This window comes from Hemiscyllium ocellatum, chromosome 23 (assembly GCF_020745735.1).
Source record: "Hemiscyllium ocellatum isolate sHemOce1 chromosome 23, sHemOce1.pat.X.cur, whole genome shotgun sequence".
NCBI classification, from domain to species: domain Eukaryota; kingdom Metazoa; phylum Chordata; class Chondrichthyes; order Orectolobiformes; family Hemiscylliidae; genus Hemiscyllium; species Hemiscyllium ocellatum.
In genome coordinates, this window is record NC_083423.1 from 22,184,746 (window position 1) to 22,205,446 (window position 20,701).

Below are 20,701 nucleotides of genomic sequence, written 5' to 3' on the forward strand. Positions count from 1 at the left end.
TGGGGAGTGAGTGGGGGTGACGGGGAGTGAGTGGGGGTGACGAGGAGTGAGTGTGGGTGACGGGGAGAGTGTGTGGTGATGGGGAGTGAGTGGTGGTGACGGGGAGTGAGTGGTGGTGACGGGGAGTGAGTGGGGGTGACGGGGAGTGAGTGGGGGTGTCAGAAAGCCCTCAATCTGAGCTTCCCAAACTGTTTCCCAAAGTCACCCAATTTCTCACCTTGCATTTAGTCCTGTCCCTTTGATGGGAATGTGAGAGTGAAGGCTGCTGAGAGCAGGAACAAGACCGTTGTCACTTGGTTCATGGTGTACAATGGCCTTTCCTCTTTCCGAGCTCACATCAAACTCACATTCACTCCCAAACCCAGCTTCGGGGAGCCCTGCCCTTGCTCTTTATTTCAATAAGACAAAGATGTGAATGAGTTACGTTTTGTGTGTTATTTAGAGACATCTACAAGGTCAAACATACCAAAATATTTACAATGCTGCTGGCTTCTTGGTGTGATCACTTTTTTTATATCTTTATTTGCCTGGACCTTGAGAGTTTGTCAAAAACAGTGTATGCGGTATTGTCTCAAAGTTAGGGGAATGACATTTCAGAAAAAGGGCTCCTTCAATGTTGGCGGCAAACACCGGAAAAGCGGAAGTATAACAGACTGAACACCTGCATCCAATATTAAAGATAATGAGAAAAGTTCTGAGCCTCAGTTACTGTACCTGGGCCTTCGTTCATTTTAAACCCGACTGTTCGCATTGCGATAGAATATGCAGGGACATTGTGGTGAACCAATCGATCTGCGTGGTGCACCTTGTAATTTGCTAATGGGAAAAATGACAAAGTTAAAAGTTCAGTTAATAACCTGTGCATCTGACTCATGTGTAATTGAAACATCTCAAACATGGCCTTTAACGTGGTCATGTTTCCGAACTGCCTCACAGGTGTGTTTTCTAACAAAACCTGCCATGGAGCCACACAACGCGATATTCGGTCAGGTGACAGCAAGTTTCATCTCAGGGTAGCAGGTTTTTTTTGAAGAGAGCGTTAGATCAGAATTCCAGAGTTATAGGGCGAGGTAATTGAAAACGGCCATCAGTAATGCAATACAGAATCTCTGGCTGTGAGCACGAGGCACCTTTTTCATATGCCACCTGAACAATTGAAATCACAAGCTTTCGGAGTGTTGGCCCTTCCTCAGGTGACCTTGTCCTCCCTAATCCAATTATAGAACCTCTACATCACACCTCAACAATTAACATAGGTCACAGTGACAGGAAATAGGAGGAGGAGTGGGTCATGCTACACTTTAAACTTGCTCTGCCATTCATTATCATCATGACTGAACTCAATGTTGAGTCCTAAGCTCTCTCTCTAAGTAAAAATTTCAACATGTTGGAGCCTGTCCACCTTTATGTATGTTTGTTACCTGCCCCTCACTGTCAGCTTCTGCTTTTTACTGGTTGCCCAGCCAACCCATTTTCCCTGAACTGGTCACAGCTCTCATTACCATCTAATCAGCATTTACTTATTCCCTGGCTCATTATCAGTTTCCCTTTTGTCTCTGACTGGCATTTTCTACCCCCTCCTGCTTCCATCCCCCACAGTCCCATCATCATCATCATCATAAATACCACCACCTCTTGGGTGCTTTCAGTTTTGACAAAGGGTTACTGGATTCCAAACACTAACTCTCCTGTTCTTCCCACAGATGCTGTTTCTCCAGTGCTTTCTGTTTCTGTTTCAGTTTTCTAAAAACAAGGTCAGTTTTGTGAGCAATGTTGCAACATTTAGCTGAGATTCTATCATCCATCTCTGGGAAGGTATACATAACTAGTGCCTGCCAATTAATCCCTCTCAATCACCAAATACTGCACTCACGTGTCTCTGCTATTGAATGATTCATCACTGGGTTGAGCAAAGATAATTTGGAGCACAGTTCCGCACCTCATACATCTGGAACCTCCTTCCCCCTTTAAAGCATACATCCAGAAGGAAGTGTTCGAAACAGGCAAATTCAGGGAAAACAGCTCTTTGGAAAACCTGGAAGTTGATTAGTGGTAAGTTTCTACAAGTTAATTAATCTGGTTGTTTGGACATTGCGAGTACAGATCGTATTTATTGGCTATGCTGTATTTAAATGTTTGGCTCTGTTCACCTCGCTGCTGTGTCTGAAAGCCTCCTCTTCTGGCCCTTCCAGTTGTAGGAGAGTGATACCCTGCTGCACTGCCTGAGTACATAATGCCCACTCTTCCCAAGTGCACACCGAAGTCACTCGTGAGCCAATGACTGAGTGTCCCCGCCCTCGGAGTGGTTTGCCCTTTTAAATGCCCATTGAGTTTCCCACAGTGGCTTCCCTGTGTTTCCACCTTCAGGTCCTTGTGCCCCAGCCCACTCACCTCCAGTACAATCTCAATATCTCCCTCGACATGTCTCAGATATCCTAACCCGATCACGTCCCACTTGCCAGCACTTCACCCAGATCCCTCTGAACCCTTCCTATTCACATACCCGTGCAGATTTCTTTTAAATGCCATAATTGTACTAGCCTCCTCCACATGCAGCACTGCAAGAAGTAGAAGTTTGTGTAATTGTACCATTGCAACATTCGAAGCAAGATATTTTGATGCAACTTTTCCTGTCAGAAAGATATTGTGAAACTTGAATGGGTTCAGAAAAGATTTACAAGGATATTGCCAGGGTTGGAGGGTTTGTACTAAAGGAAGAGGTTGAATAGGATGGGGCTGTATTCCCTGGAGCATCAGAGGCTGAGGGGTGACCTTACAGGGGTTTATAAAATTATGAGGAGCATGAATAAGATAAATAGACCAGGTCTTTTCCCTGGGGTGGGGTGGGGTCCAGAACTAGAGGGCATAGGTTTAGAGTGAGAGAGGAAAGATATAAAAGGTACCTATGGGGAAACTTTTTTTCACAGAGGGTGGTGTGTATATGCAATGAGCTGCCAGAGGAAGTGGTAGAGGCTGGTACAAATACAGCATTTAAAAGGCATCTGGACGGATATACAAATAGGAAGGGTTTAGAGGGATATGGGCAAAGTGCTGGCAAATGGGACTAGATTAGGTTAGGATATCTGGTCGGCATGGATGAGTTGGACTGAAGTGTCCATTTCTGTGCTATACATTTCTACGCCTTCCTCTGGCAGCTCATTCCACACATGTACCACCTTCTGCATGAAGAAGTTGCCAGTTAGGTTGCTTTTAAATTTTTCCCCTCACCCGAAACCTATGCCCTCTAGTTCTGGACTCCCTCATCCCAGAGAAAAGACCTTGTGTATTTACCGTATCCATGCCCCTCATGATTTTTATAAATCTTTATAAGGATACCCTTGAGCTTCCGACGCTCCAGAGAAAACAGCCCCTGCCTGTTCAGCCTCTCCCTGTAGCTCAAATCCTCCAATCCTAGCAACATCCTTGTAATTCTTTTCTGAACCTTTTCAAGTTTCACAACATTCTTCTGATAGGAGGGAAACCAGAAATGAACACATGGCCTGGACAGAAGGGTCTGTTTCTGTGCAGTACATTTCTATGTTCTCTATGAGTTCTTAAACAATCTTAATTGGATTCATCAGCAAACCAAGTCAGCATTAGCCTCCCCTGACCCTCGATGAACTTTGCCAATGCTGGCGACAATGATGGAACTCCAATTACAGGCAAGCACCAGGGTTTTAATCACAAGCTCCCATTCCAACCTTACCCAGAGCAGGACCCCCAATCCCAACTCACAAAGTTCACATGACAGATCGGCAGACCTTTGTGCTGTTTGCTCACACATCACTCTGCACAAGAGTGAACAAAGTTGTCAAGCAGCTTTTGAGAAACCCAGCCAAAAGCAATAACAATGTGATTTTGTTGACTTTGCAAAAATAAAAAGAGTGTTCTTTACCAACACCTTAAAGTTGTCATAAATTATTCTCTGTTGGTAATTCAAGAAACACAGCTTATTTCTACCTGTCTATCAAAGGTGGGGCTTCTTACCTCAACTTACAATCATCTATTCATTTCTGTTCCAAATATTGCCACATTTATTTGTGTTCCTAACCTGCTTAGACACATTATGACACACCTCTGGAGCAGGTATACTTGAACCTCGGTGTTCTTACTTAGTGGGAACTACCACTGGGTTACAAGAGCTCAGTTAGCTGATTCCCATTGAATTGGTTACCTGTCTATCGAATGGAATTAAATTGATAAATTGACAGACATGATACAAAGGGCCTATCTTCTCTGCTTGGGGTGTCATAACATTAGAGCTCAAATGATTAGAAATGCAAGCAACAAGAACACAAAGGGTGGTGTAAACTGAACCTCTTAACCCAAAAGGCTGTGGATTAGAACGAGATTGAGATAGAGAGCTTCTTGTCGGGTCAGAATATCAAGGGAGATGGAGTTAACTCAAGAAAAAGGGAATTTAGATTTAGATCAGCTATGATCCTATTGGATGTTGTTGATCGACTAAATTGTCTACTCCCAATTATATGAGGAAAAACATGGTGTAAAATGGAGAGGGCCTCAAGAGAGGAGTCAAGCGAAGTTCAAAAAGCAGAGGTTACCACTAAAAACACAGAACAGAGCTATCACTGTCAAGGAAGCTGAAGTCTAGTCTACCAGCTATCAACTATTACTCAGCGATGGTACCTTCTTCTGACACAGAAGGTTTTTAAATTCAAGCCCCCCAACCCCCTCAGTACTTGAGTATATTTATTTGGCTAAAACTTCAAGAAGTGTGAAGCAAAATAAAACAACTAACTAGAGCTAAGATACAGATAAAAGAATGGCAGAAGTGGTTTAAGGGTTTGACTGGCCTCCTCTTGTCTCTTAGCTTGGAGTTGCTCCGACTCACCTACTACTGGATTGACCCTGATTAATCTCAAAAGCTTAAAAATGTGTTGCTGGAAAAGTGCAGCAGGTCAGGCAGCATCAAAGGAGCAGGAGAATCAGGAATGAGCCTGAAGAAGGTCTGATGCCCGAAACGTCGATTCTCCTGTTCCTTGGATGCTGCCTGACCTGCTGCGCTTTTCCAGCAACACATTTTTTAAGCTCTGATCTCCCGCATCTGCAGTCCTCACTTTCTCCTAATCTCAAAAGCTGGCTCACACAAAGCATCTAATGCTCCTCAGTGCTCCCATGGGTCATTATTTGTAGTGATCCTCCTGCACCCTCCCCCCCCCCAACTCCACCATCACCTCCCACCTCGGAAGGAGGGATCACGAGTCAGGCCCAATGTTCATTCCCCCGTGGGAGGGCAGGTATTTGCAGAGAAAGGAAAGAGTTTGGCAGCTCAACTAGATCGCTTCCAGATGTGGCGTGTCTTTCCCAATTTGGAGAGAGGAGGGGCAAGAAATGGAATGGGAGACAGTCGTGTCTCACCACCTTCTCTAAGAAATGCAGTACAGGTTCTGACCAGCACAGGTAAGATGAAGCCCTGAAGTGGAGTGGGGAGCTGGCCTTGGGCTTTCCCATTATGGATTTCACTGGGAAAGTGGTGAGATGATGACAGAGGCTCTGCTTACCATGCTTGCAACCTGATTAAGCACACCACAGGGGAGAACAGTTAATGTCAGCCATGACTGTTATCGCCCAACCCCATCAATGTCATTCTCTCAAGAACTGTCATCCTCTTCCTAAAGTGTGGTGCCTGGAATTGGGTATAATGCACCAACTGATTGGGGCAGACCAGTGTCCTTTGGCTGAAACTAGATAATTGTGTGAGAAACATTGGCACCAGATATCTTTGAGAAAAAAACCTAACTGCCAAGCAACAGCTTGTGGATTAGTTGAAGGTTATCACAGAGCTGAGAGGAGGGGCTCTTGTGGTGCAGTGATAGTGTCCTTACCTTTGAGTGAGGTAGATGGTGGTTCAAATCCCACCTGCTTCCAGAGGTGTGTAATAACATATCTGAACAGGTTGGTTAGACAAGATCAGAAGACAGTGTAGTATGGGCTCAGAGCTCCAAAAAGCTGACCAGCAGGTGATATTGCTCTCTTTCTCTAACACTCTCAATCTCTGTGAGTGAAAACTTTCAACATTTTCCAAATGGAAATATTAACTCAAACCACTATCTAAGTGCATTTAACTGGTCAGTCAAATGTAGAGAGCAACATGCTCCAACTGGTAAATGATTTAAAGGTGCAATTTCCTGTACAGAGACAGTTCAAATATCACCACAACAGTTGGAATTGCTGGAAATACAAAACAGAACAGATGTGCCAAACAATGAGTAATGGGGGTTGTTAAAATAGTTTGGCCATAAAAGAGATGAGGCAGTTAAAGAGAAAGGGCATTGGAATTGAATTGGAGATGAAAGGAGAGAGACAGAGGAGAAAGATAAAGAGAGATTTGAAAACCTGAATCAGAGAGATAAGTGAACGCGAAATACCAAGGAAAAGAATAACAGCTTAAAGGGCACTGCAAAAATGGCTATTCTGGGTGTATATGAGTTTGGTTTGATGCTCACTGGTTTTGCATTTTAAGGAAACAGACTAGGGTTGGAAAGAGTAAAGGCAAATTAATTTTAACCAGTGAGTATAGGCACGAAGAGTAATTATCTCATTTGAAGCTGAGAGAGATTATTCTCTCAGAAGATGTTAAAAAAACTCATTACCGTCAGAAATTAGAACCCATGTTGAAGACCAGAGGACAGTGACTGTGAGACAGGCAGCAGAAATGGCTGACAACTGTGAGCAGATCCATAAAACTAACCTTTGTTTTCCCATTGAGAAGGAAGGTGTGGATGTGAGAGGGTGCGGGGGGAGTTGTTGGGGGGTGGAGGGGTCGAGAGCTGCAGACTGGGGTTGGGGGGAGGGCTACACACCTGGGAGTTGAGGGGGGAGCTGCAGACTGAGGTGGGGAATGAGTTGCTGGGAGGTAGCTGATATCTGGGGAGGGTGAGCTGCACACCTTGGGTTGGTGGGCTGGAAGTGGTAACAATTCTGGGGGTCAGTGGTCGTGTGGAACGTGTGAAAACTAAATTTGCAGCATGTCAAGGAAATGTTTCTGATGTTCTGCAAGTTGAATTATTTTCTTCTAACGTATAACTGCAAAGTTAATGTTATACTTAGTTTTTTGAGATTAAAACATTGGTATTTTGAATAACAGAGCTAGCACTTTCGGAGCAATGACTAAACTTCTATTAGTTTTAAACTAGTTATGGAAAAGACAAACCTTGTATGAAAATTAAAGTTGCAAATTGGAGCAAAGCCAATTTTGACAGTATTGCACTAAGATTTCGAAAGTTGACTGGGTGGGGGAGACTGTTCGCAGGGAAAGAGATGTCTGGCAAGTAGGAGGCTTTCAAAAGTGAAATAATGAGAGTTCAGAGACAGTATGTTCCTGTTATTGTGAAGGGTAAGGCTGGCTGGAATAGAGAACACGAGATGCCAAGGGATAGTGAGGCTCTGGACAAGAAAAAGAAGAGGCAACGGTCAGGTACTGGCAGTTGGGATCAAGTGAATCCCTTGCGGAGTATATGAGCATTAGGAGTACCCTTAAGAGGGAAGTCAGGAAGGCAAAAAGGAGACGAGATAGCTTTGGCTGATAAGATTAAGGAGAATCCAAAGAGATTCTACAAGTGAATTAAGGACAAAGCAGCATCTAGGGAAAGAATAGGATCCCTTAAAAATCAACGAAGCTACCTATATGTGGAACCAGAGGAAATGGGTGAGGTATAAAATAAATATTTTGAGTCAGCATCTATTGTGGAGAAAGACATTGATGCTAAGGAACTTAATAAATAAATAGTAATATCTCAAACAATGTTTATATAACTGTAGAGGATGTGCTGAAGGCGTTAATATGTATAAATATAGAACATAGTACAGTCCAGGCTCTTCAGCCCACTATGTTGTGCCGAGCTTTTGTCATAACCTAAGATCAGCATCACCTACACATCCCTCAATTTACTGCCGTCTCTGTGCTTGTCCAGCAGTTACTTAAATGTCCCTCATGTCTCTGACTATACTCCCACTGCTGGCAATGCATTCCACACACCCACCACTCTCTTTGTAAAGTACCTGCCTCTGACATCCCCCCTTTACCTTCCTCCAATCAGCTTAAAATTATGACCCCCTCATGACAGCCATTTCTGCCCTGGGGAGAAGTCTCTGGATATCTACTCTATCAATGTCTCTCATTGCCGTGTATACCTCGATCAAGTCACCTCTCTTACTTCTTCTCTCCAGTACAATAAGCCCTACCTCACTCAACCTCTCTTCATAAGACATGCCCTCCAATCCTGGCAGCATCCTGGTAAATCTCCTCTGTACCCTCTTTAAAGCATCTACAGCCTTCCAATAATGAGACAATCAGAACTGGACACAATATTCCAAAATGTGATCTAACCAGGGTTTTATAGAACTACAGCAAAACCTCACAGCTCTTAAACTCAATCCCCCTGTTAATGAAAGCTAAAATACCTTCTTAACAACCCTATCAACTTGGATGGCAACTTTAAGGGATTTATGTACATGGACACCAAGATCCCGTTGTTCCTGCAAATTGCCAAGATTCCTGTCTTTAGCCCTGAATTCAGCATATAAATTCAACATTCCAAAATAAATCACTTCACATTTATTCAGATTCAACTCCATCTGCCACTTCTCAGCCCAGTTCTGCATCTTGTCAATGTCCTGTTGTAGCCTGCAATAGCCCTCCCCACTATCTACAACACCACTGACCTTTGTGTGATCAGCAAACTGACTAACTCACCCTTCCACTTCTTCATCCAAGTCATTTATAAAAATTAAAAAGAGCAGAGGCTCAAGAACAGATCCCTGTGGGACACACTGTCACCGACCTCCAGGTGGAATACTTTCCATCCATTACCACTTGATGTCTTCTTTTGGCCAGCCAATTCTGTATCCAAACAACCAAATTTCCCTGTATCCCATACCCCATACCTCCTAACTTTCTGAATGAGCATACCATGGGGAACCTTATCAAATGCCTGGCTGAAATCCAAATACACCACACCCATTGCTCAACCTTTGTCAACTTGTCTCATCACATCCTCAGAGAATTCAGTAAGGTTTGTGAGGCATGATCTGTCCCTCGCCAAGCCATGCTGACTATCTTTAATCAAACTATTTTTCCAAATACTCATAAATCCTATCTCTCAGAATCCTTTTCAGTACCTTGTTTACAACAGACTTAAGGCTGGCAGGGCTGTAATTCCCAGGGATTTCCTGATTCCCTTTTTTGAACAGAGGAACAACATTCACCTCCCTCCGATGAGCTGATGCTACTCCCATGGAGAGTGAGGATGCAAAGATCATCGCCAGAGGTGCAGCAATCTCATTCCTTGCTTCCCGTACTAACCTTGGATATATGTGGTCTGGCCCTGGGGATTTATCTATCTTGATGCTTCCCAGAATTTCCAACACATCCACTTCCTCAATATCAATCTGTTCAAGCTGATTAACCTGGTCCACAGTGATCTCACGATCAACAAGGTCCCTCTCTCGAGTGAAAACTGAAGCAAAAAACTCATTTAGGACTTCCCCTACCTCTTCAGACGCCAAGCGCAAGTTCCTTCCACTATTCCTGATTGCCCCTACGCTCTCTTTGATCATTCCCTTATTCCTCACATACATATAGAACACTTTTGGGTTTTCCTTAATCCTTCCCACCAAGGCTTTTTCGTGTCCCCTCCTAGCTCTCCTCAGTCTGTCTTTGAGTTCTTTTCTAGCTAGTCTGTGCCAGATCCTTGCTTCCTCAACCTTAAGTAAACTTCCTTCTTCCTTTTGATGAAAAGCTCCTCTGCTCTTGTCATTCAAGGCTCCATCACCTTACTATTCCTTGCCTCTCTCAGTGGGATAAAGTTATCCAACACTTGCAACAAGTGGCCCTTAAACAGCCTCCACATTTCTGTTGTGCATTTCCCAGAGAATAATTGTTCCCAATTTATACTCCACAGCTCCTGTTTAATAGCAGTATGATTTCCCCTCCCCCAGTTAAATACCTTCCCATACTCTCTGCTCCTATCCCTCTCCATGGCTATCATAAAGGTGAAGCAATTGTGGTTACTGTCATCAAAATGTTCTCCCACCGAAAGATGTAATACCTGGCCTGGCTCATAGCCTAGCATCAAATCCAATATGGCCTCGCCCCTAGTCGGCCTATCTACATATTGAGTCAGGAATCCCTCCTGGACAGACTTGATAAAGTTGGCTCCATCCAGACCATCTGCACTGAGATTCCAATCAATATTGGGGAAGTTGAAGTCACCCATAACAACAACTCTGTTACATTTGCACCTTTCAAAAATCTGCTGTCCAATATGTTCTTCCATCTCTCTGCTGCTATTGGAGGGTCTATAGAAAACACCCAATAAAGTGACTGATCCTTGCATGTTACTTACTTCCACCCATGCTGACCCCCCAGTAAACAAACTCTCCTCAACAACGTTCTTTCCTGCAGCTGTGATGCACTCCCTAATTAACAATGCTACTCCCCCTCCTCTTTTAGCCCCTCCCTGTTCTTTTTAACAGATCTAAACCCTGGAACATCCAGCAACCATTCCTGCCCCTGTGAAATCCATGTCTCCATTATGGCCACAACATCATAGTTCCAAGTACTGATCCATGCTCTAAATTCATCACTCTTATTCCTGACACTCCTTGCACTGAAACAGACACACATCAGCCTATCCCTTTGCCTTATCAACTGTGTATCCTTCCTGACAGACTCTCTGCATTCTATTTCTGCCTGTTCACCAACTAACTTCTCCTCTGATCTGAAGCTCTGTTTCCCAGCCCTCTGCCAAAGTAGTTTAAACCTTTCTGAAGTACTCCAGCAAATCTCCTGCCCAGGACATTGGTGCTCCTGCAGTTTAAGTGCAACCCATCCTTCATGCACAGGTCCCACCTTCTCTAGGAGGTACCCAATCATCTATGGATCTGAAGCCCTCCCTCCTACTCCAGCCCTGTGGCCATGTGTTTAGCTCCACTCACTCCCTGTTCTTCTCCTCACGAGCACGTGGCACCAGTAGTAGTCCTGAGATTATTACTTTGCCTGTCCTGCTTTTTAGCTTCCAACCTAACTCCCTGAAAGCATTTTTTAGATCGTCATCCTCTTCCCTAGCTATGTCATTGGTGTGCACCATGACTTCTGGATGCTCACCCTCCCCCTTCAGAATCTTGTAGACTCGATCAGTGACAATCCTGACTCTGGCACCTGGGAGGCAACATACCTCCCGGGAGAACCGTTCACGATGACAGAATCTTCTGTCCATTCCTCTAACTATTGAGTCTCCTACAACTAGCGCTTTTCCATTCTCCCCCCTTCCCTTCTGAGCCACAGAGCCAGGCTCATGTCAGACACTATAGCTTTCCCCAGTTGGTCACTCCGCTCCCCCCCCACCCCCCTACCAAAGGTATCCAAAACTGCACACACATTACTGAGGGGAATGGCCACAGGAGATCCCTGCACTGTCTGCCCGTCCCCTTCCCATCCCCTGACTGTAAGCCATCTGCCTTTTTCCTCTATCTGAGGTGAGACTACCTCCCTGTAACTCCTCTCGATTACCCCCTCTGCCTCCCGAATCATCTGAAGTTCATCCATTCCCAGCTCCAGTTCCCATTCCCTACCGCGGTTTCCAAGGAGCTGGAGTTGTGCATTTCTCACAGATGAAGTCAGTCAGGCCACTAATGGTGACCCTTACCTCCCGCATTCTACAGGAGGAGCATTCACCTGCCTGACCGTCCATTCCCACTGTTCTCAATTCCCAAAGAGACTTTGAAAAAAACTAGCAACCTTACCAAATTGGCGCAATGGAACTTTGTTTTGGTTAGAGAAGGAGGATGGGGGCGAGACACATCCTAAGTAGTGCTTCAGGTAAAGTAACCGCCCAAATATATTACCTTCCTTACTCAGCAGTCCCTTGTCTGCACCTGCACAGTATGCAGTCCGCCTATTCACCAGGTAATTTATTAAAGGATTAATTTACCTTCCCAGCAGCCCCTTGGTCCTCACTCTCACTACTCCTGCTCCTGCTGCAAAACCCTGCCCCTAAAAAGGTAGATAAATCCCTGAGACCTGATCAAGTGTATCCCAGGATATTGTGTGAAGCTAAGAAAGAAATTTCATGGCCCCTGGCAGAGATATGTGTATCATCTGGAGCCACGGGGGTGAGATGTTAGAAGACTGGATGTTGACTAATGTGCCTTTATTCAAAAAAGGCTGGAAGGTAAAGCCAGGGAACTATAGACTGCTGTGCCTGACATCAGCAGTGGCTAAGTTCTGAGAGGGGATTCTGAGAGACAGGATTGACATATATTTGGAGAGACAAAGGCAGATTAGGCATTACCAACATGGCTTGGTGTGTGGGAAATTGTATCTCACAAACTTGATTGAGTTTTTTGAGGAAGTAACCAAAATCTCATTGATGCCTCCTCTTGTCCATTATCCTCAAATGGGCCATTTTCCACTGACCCATGCCATACGGTAATCTGGTCTGCTTTTTAAAAAATTATTCTTAGTTTTGTTCCTTTTTGGGATGAGCGCATTGCGAGCAAAGCCAGCATTGATTGCCCATCTCGCAGAGGGTGGTACGTGTATGGAATGAGCTGCCAGAGGATGTGTGAAGGCTGGTACAATTGCAACATTTAAGACGCATTTGGATGGGTATATGAATAGGAAGGGTTTGCAGGGATATGGGCCGGGTGCTGGCAGGTGGGACTAGATTGGGTTGGGATATCTGGTCGGCATGGACGGGTTGGACCGATGGGTCTGTTTCCATGCTGTACATCTCTATGACTCTGACTCTAAGTCTGGCAGTATCTTGGGAGAGAAATCTGAGTTAATGTTTCAGATCGAGTGACCCTTCATTAGAAGCCTTTAATTGTTTTGTTTTGCAAATCATTTCAGCTACAACTGCACATGTGTAAAATACAAGAGGTGCAATGATCTATCTAACACCGTATTTCAGTTTTCACAATAGCTTTTCCAGGCTGAAAGTGTCCTCAGAAAACAAACTCTGGTTTCAGCTTCACATAACCATGCTTCACATAAAGTTGTGATTTTTAGGAATACACATCCGCCTTTCAATGAGGACACCTTATAATTCATGAAACATTTACTCATACCAATCAGATAGAAAGGAAAGCTATGCAGATCCTCAAGCAAATGGAGCTATCACTTTGTGCAAAGAAAGATCACACAAGCAGCAGTGGGAGAAGTGATCCCATTTTTGTCAAACTTTCTGCTTCATTTGGATATTTTCATTCGATCTTTAGCATTCCTGTATGAGCGTGCAGAAGCAATTGGGAGTTCCACATTTTAGCTGAAAGACATTGCATTCATTATTGAATTTCTTCATTACACTGAGGCAGTATACCTTAAATGCTCATGTTAAGGAGAATGGCTGGAATACCTGAGGGAAGATAGCTAGAAACTTCAATCGCTAAAACACACGGAAGTTTGACTCATGACAATTAATTAACAGACAGCCCAAAGCAGCCACCATTACATAACTTTCAAAATCAGAAGCATCCGACAACAAAATTGAACAATTTGCATTTATCTAGCACCTTTAACACGATGACTTATCCACAAGTGTTTCATAGGAATCATTATCAAACCGAACTTGAGGCCGGACCTTATAAACAGATATAATGACAGGATTAGTCAAAGAGGTATGTTTTAAGGAGCATCTTGAATGGGAGGGAGGGTGAGAAATGCTTTGGAGTGTAATTTCAGTTGTTTACAGCTTTGAAGCATACATAGGGCAAACAAAGCTGGGGATGTGAACTAGATTAGCGATACACAAGATAGTTAATTTGCTAATTCCCCTTTTTCTCTTTATTTCGGTACTGCACAGTCCTTGGCCATTCAGCACTGACCTGGTCCTGGGGTTCTACCCGGGTCATAGTCCTTGTGTCGGTGAGCCATTGTCCAGGCGGGAACACTCTCCTTCCCATGGTGAGTCATCTTTTCTGGCAGTGTTCTTGGTGCAGGTGTACCGCTATCTTTCAGTCCTGGATGCCGCTTGGCCATGGAATAAGCAGGTGCTCTGTTCGTTGTGACATCATGGTCCCAGAAACCTGGAGAAAGGGCCAATAAGAAATGTCAGGAGCTTTGAGAACTGCGATGCATGATGTTGAAACTTCAGTCTCATCATGCAGCAATAGCTGGTGGTTTTGCATCCCTCTAGCCCAGAGAAACTGAACATGCAGGCAGTGACATTCCAATTGCCATCTGATCTTCCAGGGTCCAGCCCATCCACACTGGGTTTGATTGGTTGCAAAGAACAACTGATCTTAACAATAGAACAGCTTGCTATAGTGGGATTGTCATTGACATTGGTCATGTGATATGTTGATTCTTTTACAATGACATTCCTAATGCTGGTCGGAATTTATACCGTTAAGAGTTGAAGAAATTTCCAGTGCTGCTGGGAAGAGGAAGGACAACTGAGATCCTTTAACAGGAACAACCTGGTCATACAGCTGCATTAGGAATTCATAGAATAGAATCATAGAATCCCTACAGTGTGGAAACAGGCCATTGGCCCAACAAGTCCACATCGACCCTCTGAAGGGTAACCCACCCAGACCCATTCCCCTACCCTATTATTTTATATTTCCCCTGACTAATGCACCTAACCTACATATCCCTGAACCCTATGGGCAATATAGCATGATCAATCCACCCTAACCTGCACATCTTTGGACTGTCAGAGGAAACCTGTGCAGACATGGGGAGAATATGCAAATTCCACACAGTCGCCTGAGGCTGGAATTGAACTCAGTTCCCTGGTGCTGTGAGGCAGCAGTGCTAACCACTGAGTTACTGTGCCACTCCAAACTTGTACAATTGGACATGTTGTTCCCATGATATTTGTGATTGTTGTTATACCTGTTATTCTTCCATTTCCATTGTTAGGCTGTTGCTGGATTCTGGGTTGATTTATAATTTGCATAGATGCTGAGTTCAACCTTCATTGTCAGCCACCTGAAATTCTACTGTAAGGATGAGCTTGTGATAGTGATAACTGGTTGTTCATTTCCACTAGATACAATCGAGATAACAACATCACTACTCAGATACCAAGTTGTCACTTGGTCTGAATCTTTGAGAGAATCGAAGGTTTGTATCCTGACTGAACCTTGTTATGACCCCAACCCACAAGTACCAACTGTCTGTTATGATCCTGGATGAGATGACCACATTACAATATGATCTAGCTGGGGAACAGTAACCATTATTTTTAAAGGAGACAAAAGGTGGGTTCCTGGGAACGTGCTAAAAGAATAAGCTTACAAGATTTCACCATCCTGAATAAAAAGCGAGACTCTATTATACAAGTTCGAACAGTGAAAAGATCTATAATAAACGTAGACCTTACAGTGAACACCCAGGTTTACATGTAGTTAACTATACTGTGATCAAACATCCCACAGTGCATATCAGTTTGCAAATGTGATCAGACAGATCCCATGGAATTTACATCAGTTTCCCTCAGGACATCAACTCATTAAACTTCACAAGGATCATAATTCTTCAGTTTTTGCTGATTTAACCTTGAAGTTCCCTGTCAAGAGGCAATCCATCTGATACACCCCCCAGCCCCCCACCCCCCCGATTTTCTTGGACGTACCCTCCCCATGATTCTGAAATGGCCCTGGTATATGTATTCACAGGCACAACGCCTGCTTCTCACTACCAGCTAGCTTCAGCAAACTCCTGAGGCTTCCCCAAGTTTTAGGAGGAGAAAGTGAGGTCTGCAGATGCTGGAGATCAGAGCTGAAAATGTGTTGCTGGAAAAGCGCAGCAGGTCAGGCAGCATCCAAGGAGCAGGAAATTTGATGTTTCGGGTATAAGCCCTTCTTCAGGAATTGGCTGTGCTAGCGAGTCTGTTTGAGAACATGGCTGAAGAGCTTCTGTGCAGAGGAGATGACCTGGGGTGTGCAGTGAGAGAAGGACTCACTGAAATCCTTGTAGAGGGAGGAAGAGAGCTTCTTCAAGGAAGGCATCCTTGCAAGAGGATTCGCAGTAGGTTAAAATCTTCGAGAAGAAAGTGAGGTCTGCAGATGCGGGAGATCAGAGCTGAAAATGTATTGCTGGAAAAGCGCAGCAGGTTAGGCAGCATCCAAGGAGCAGGAGATTCCACGTTTCGGGCATAAGCTCTTCATCAGGAATTGAAGAAGGGCTTATGCCTGAAACGTCAAATCTCCTGCTCTTTGGATGCTGCCTGACCTGCTACGCTTTTCCAGCAACACATTTTCCCCAAGTTTTAAGCTTGCTCGGTTGCATCAAGAAAGTTGTGATTATGGCTTTTCAGCAGACCAGTCTCACAGCAGTACTGAAGGCCTAAGGCTCACAAGCTTCTTCTGAGGTCTTTGGGCATCCCCCAACACAAAGCAAATGACTTCCCACATTCTCAGCTCTGCATGACTTTTTGTGAATCTCAGCTCCGACCTTTAGATGCTCCACCACTCAATATGATAATGGCTGATCATCCAACTGCTCTGGGTTCCTCAAGAAGGGCTCATTCCCGAAACGTCGATTCTCCTGCTCCTCGGATGCTGCCTGACCTGCTGTGCTTTTCCAGCGCCACACTCTCGACTCTGATCTCCAGCATCTGCAGTCCACACTTTCTCCTCAATTCAACTTTCTCCCCAGTACTTCTAATCACTGCCATCCTGAAATATAGTCTGACTGTGTGTCTGTCTCTTCCTCTGACTATCTGCATTGCTACAATTACATTTTGCTGAATCAGAACCATCCTGAATGACCTGTTACAAGCATTGCAATAGATTCCACTTCAGAACAATGCTGCCACCTAACTACTCTTGCAACTCTATACCTCAGAAAGTTACAATTTTGCCATTTTCACACAACATTGCTTTACAGCACAACAAAAAAAAAGCTTCCATAAAGAGGGATTCATCACACTTTCCAATAACACTGCCAATAGTTGCATAATCTTGTTGAACAGCGATTTAGCTTTCTGCTATTTTATTTTGATTTGATTTCTCATGTCTATTACAGCTTCCAATTCAGTACAACTTCCACTTTTTTTGCAATTGGAAGCTTAGTTTTGGTATGGGTGGTTTTGTATTCGACTACTTTCCATTCCTTCAGAAGGTATGTTTCTCCACCCAAGGACTGACTTGAATACTGACATGATCAGAGGTCAGAAAGCTAAAGTACTGTGGACATTATAACTCGTAATTCCGGTTTGTGTTTTTCAAAATTGGTAATTTAAGTGCTGTCTGGACAGAGGCCTACGGAACTGACTCCAACTGTCCACATCAAGGGTGCGGATAAACATCTATTGCAACAAGGCTCAACTCTCCACTTTTCATGAACAATTCAAAGGCTGAGCCACAGATCTTTCTCGAACCAGCTGGAATCGGTTTTTGATGATGAATTCTCTCATTTTTAATTAATACCTAATAAGCTTGTTCCTTGTTATCTCAGGAAAGCCTGTTTAAATTAGCTCATTTAAATACATAAATTCATTTGGATTAAGAAGACAGGGTTCCACATGGGAGAACAAAATTAACCATGTTGTGAGGGGACAGGTGATTAAAGAAGGGGAACCCGAGCATTTTGTCTAAGCACTTGTTTCTGGTTTCTCCAGCCATATCCAAACATGGACTCAGAAGTGGTTAGCACTGCTGCCTCACAGCGCCAGGACCCAGGTTCAATTCCAGCCTCAGGCGACTGTATGCATGGAGTTTGTTAATTCTCCCCATGTCTGTATGGGTTTCCTTGGGGTGCTCCGGTTTCCTCTCACAATACAGGTTAGGGGAATTGTCCATGCTAAATTGCACATAGTGTTCAGGGATGTGTGGATTGGGTGCATTTGTTAGGAGTTAATGAGTAAATGGGGGAATGGGTCGGGTGGGATACTCTTTGGAGGATTGGTATGGATTTGCAGGGCCGAAGGGCCTGTTTCCATACTGTAGGGATTCTATGGATTCCATAACATGGAGTTTGGAGGAATTACTGGGAACCTAGAGGGCCATTTCATCCCTCTTTATCCAGAAGCGTAGTGATTTGGGGTTGGCCTTCTGGAACTGCAACAAATAGTGGAACATTGCCCACCATCGGGGCATACCAAGACATCTGTGCTGGATTTGTATAATTTCAGTTTGACTATCAATAGTCAACTGGAGATGATGTATGATGTTGAATTTACCAATCGTTTATGAAGCAATTGAACAGAGGATCATAGTTGCTTAGAAATTTTGCGTTTACCATAATGATTAAATTATGTGAACTAAATTAAACTAGATACTTGACAGTCTCGCCAATGGTCGTTGAAGTCAGCTGCTCAAAGTCATATTTATCAGAATAATCGTCAAAAGTGTGAAGAAAATAGGTTTCTGTGAGGAGATATCTTTGTGCTCTAATATAAGCAAAATGCTACAGATGCTGGAAATCTGAAACCAACACAGAAAATGCTGGAAAATCTTAGCAGGTCTGACAGCGTCTGTGGAGAGAAATCAGAGTTAATGTTTCATGTCCAATGACCCTTCTCCAGGATTGATTGTGGCTAGGAATAGATTGATACAAATGTTAGAGAAAGGGTGAGGGAAGGGGGAAGGAGAAAATGAGAGCTGCAGATGGAGCCCAGAGAGAGAGAATAACAGTTGGACAGACAAAGGAATGGGTAAAGGTCAGCCTGGGACAATGTTAAGCTGTTGATGGGGACCATTAGTGGCTGATATAGGTTTGTTTGTGTGCTCATGTGCTGGCAAGGCCTGGTACTTGGGTTTTGGGGTTAGGACATGGGAGAAGGTACTCAGACCCTAAAATCATTGAACTCGATGTTGAATCCAGAAGGCTGCAGGATTCCCAAGCAGAAAATGGGCTGTTGTTCTTCTAGCTTACCCCGAGCTTCGCTGGAGTACTCTAGCAAGCAAGAGACAGGTATTGGCCAGGAAATGCAATGGTGTGTTGAAATGACAGGCAATTGAAAACTCAGCATGATTTTTGCAGGCAGAACACAGGTGGCCTGCAAAGCAGACACTCAGTCTGCATTTTGACTCTCGTTTGAAGGAGACCACATTGTGAGCAGTGAATACTGTAGACTAGATAGAATGAAGTGCAGGTAAATCACTGCCTAATTTGAAAGGTGTGTCTTGGGTTTCAGTCATAGAGTCATTGAAATGTGAGAGAAATATTTTAATTTTCAAGTCTGTAATCACTCTTCTTCAGAATTGAAAGATATTGGAGAATGTCTACTTTTTATACTTTTGACAGAGGCAGGAAAACGGTGAAGGGAATTTTCCACTTGGGGACTTCACATCCTTGAGGTCACAGTGCTGAACCCCAGAACTTCAGAAACTAATTGCATTACATTCCATTTGTCTTAGATTCTCCACACATCACCACACCCACCCAATGACCATCTCTCATGTGTGTCTTGTTTACTGTGCTCTTAGTAAAAAGTGAGGTCTGCAGATGCTGGAGATCAGAGCTGAAAATGTGTTGCTGGTTACTGTGCTCTTAGTAATAAAGACCCATACACCCTAATGTACATCCATCTTACATCTCTTTTTCCACCATTAATAACCCCTTTGTCTTATGCACTGGACTATACACCATCTGTTCCCTTTGCCCCTTCTCCACCTCTGTCAAAAGTATATTTTTATAAATATTCTGAATGTATATCCTTCAGTTCTGAAGAAGAGTTATACCAGACTTGAAACATTAACTCTGTTTCTCTGTCCACAGATGTTGCTAAGTTTCTCCAGCAATTTCTGTCTTCGCTTCATCCGTGATGTCTGTGTCACCAGTGGCTCTCTCAGGAGGCACATTGATCCAGCGTTGCATTTCTCACCAAACAAGCTGCTATCTCTCTTGGAAAAACAGTATCTCTTTTGGCCCCAGAGCAAATTCCCCAGGCCATGTCTCCTTGTTTCCAGAGCTTCGCTCAGTTTGAATATTACTCTGTGAATTATCAGATTCTCTTTGGTTAGATTGGTTAAACATTCATATGTGGCATGTGATGTATCTGGTGGAAAAGGAACCCACCTGGAATACACAGACACATTGGAATCATGTTTACTCCTTGAGACTCTCAGGTCTTTGTGCAGCTGCCTGAATAATTCTAGCCCATGGAACGAGGTCTGAGGAGAGAGCTCTGATAGTATGCAGAGCCTGGAGGGGGTAGGAAATGGAGTGTCTGAATATGAATACAGCAGAGGAGTTTCTGTACATCATACAATCATTGTGAAATGATATTCTGATTGGGCAGAAGGAAGTCATTTGTCATGGTCTGAGCTTTTGTCCCAGTCACAATAATCTCACAGTAACGCATGCAGTACTGACCTGTTTGTCCTCTCAACATGTATTTGGGACCTGGACTGTTGTACATAGCTGCAACCGCCAATCTCGGCCTGTGAGGCCTCCATGTTCCAACCCAAGGGTCAGCCGGCATGCTAGGTGAATGGATCTATCTTACTGCATGAATTTGAAAACAGAGCACAGAGATTAGAATTGAGTTCACACTCAGAAATAATTATGAAAATGTTTAGTTGTGCTTTCTAATTTGGGCATTAATCCGAGCCCCTTACGGGTACCCTCTGACGTGCACTCTGAGTCCCTTTCTCGCTGCTACAATGCCGTGACCTCGTCAGCCCTTCAGCATTTTGCCCCACCCTGCCCTGCCCCCTCTGAACGCCCTTTATCTACAGCTCCCCCCACACCCACCCCCAGTCCTGAAGAAGGGTTACACCT

General features: G+C 44.1%; 1 protein-coding gene across 3 annotated transcripts in view; it reads left to right on the plus strand.

The window, feature by feature from the left end:
* The first annotated feature begins 1,985 nt into the window (after positions 1-1,985).
* The window catches only part of tymp (thymidine phosphorylase), an 88,078-nt gene continuing 69,362 nt past the window's right edge, over positions 1,986-20,701 (plus strand). For 2 of the 3 annotated variants that reach the window (XM_060843133.1, XM_060843132.1), the window contains exons 1-2: positions 1,986-2,052; positions 13,827-13,927. The gene's annotated coding sequence lies outside the window, so the exon portion shown is untranslated. The remainder of the gene's footprint in view (positions 2,053-13,826; positions 13,928-20,701) is intronic. The other variant, XM_060843134.1, reaches the window with a different exon arrangement.